Source organism: Frankliniella occidentalis, unplaced genomic scaffold, assembly GCF_000697945.3.
Source record: "Frankliniella occidentalis isolate FOCC.00 unplaced genomic scaffold, Focc_3.1 Scaffold274, whole genome shotgun sequence".
NCBI lineage: Eukaryota > Metazoa > Arthropoda > Insecta > Thysanoptera > Thripidae > Frankliniella > Frankliniella occidentalis.
In genome coordinates, this window is record NW_026267400.1 from 132010 (window position 1) to 133284 (window position 1275).

Here is a 1275-nt window from a genome sequence, read left to right on the forward strand (position 1 = left end):
CCCGCCGTTTCGTGTCGTAGTGCCACACTACCTCCTTCATGGCATTGTACAAGGAGTTCCACCTTGTCGCGTTAGGCGTTGGTAGTAACATCCCCAGCCTCTCCTTAACGACGTCCTAGGCAACGGTACTTCTCCTCTGCTTGGACCAAAATGCCTTGCATTTGCTCAGCACGTTGCCCCAAGCAGTGTTCACCAAGCCGGGCCGCTCCAAAGCTTTCTCCAGGTGAGTCGTGGCCACCAGGTTGAGGAGGTGGCACGCACGTCGGCGGTGGGGAGGAAGGCTGACAGGGGCGCCACTCCCCTCCCCCTCGACGAATATGTCGCCAAACGAGTCAACCTGGGGCTCGTCGTCGTCGTCCTCTGTCCGTTCTGTCTTTGTCGAGTCCATGTCCAGGTCATCATCTGAGTCCTCGCCGCCCGCCCTAAACTGCCTAAAAAATGCCGATCAAAATTAAAAACCGAGGAACACCTTCGCGTGCAGTTAGGGCAACATAAAAAATACAGGTTATTTTTACCGAACAGCCTTCAAGAAGTTGGACTCATTGTCTGTGACGGTGCACGAAATCTTTTCCTGTATGCCATACTTCTGAAAAATGTCACTCAGGAGTGTCGCTAGTATGTCTGGCTGCCTTTAACACGCCGACACGCTAACGCAGCGGAGCATCGTTCCAGAGTGTCAGGGTCCAAACAATGCACTGTAACCCCAAGATATCCCTTAAAAATAAAAGAATAAGTTGCCTTCCAAAATTTAAGTATTGATTCATAAAACTGCTTATCAATAAACCACTTACTTTCCACGACTCTTCCACGCGTCGGCCGTCGTCCCCATCCACGTTACACGGGCCAACTCAGCAATCAATTTGTCTTTGGTCGTGTTGTACAGGGCGGGGACCCGGCGCCTCGCCGTCTTCCGTCAGAATACGGACCGCCCGGGAGCCAACCGTTTCATCAGCTTTGTAAATTTTGGCCGGCCCAAAATTTGGAAAGGCAACTTGCTCTCAATAATAACCTCCAGAAGAAGTTTGTCCAGCTCTTCCAGTGTCAATGTGCTGGCCCGCCCTGCCTCACAGACTGCCCTGATATCCAGTTGCCGAGGACGGAGCCCATCTGTTAGCCGCTTAGGTGTTTCCTTCCTCCTTGCGATCACTTTATTGAATACGATTAAAATTGATAAGAAATTGGCAAACATTACAGCTCATTTAAGGGGGCTTTTATCTCCCAAAATGCATTTTTGGTACATTTGTCAATAAAATTAGTTTCTGAGCCACTGTAGGT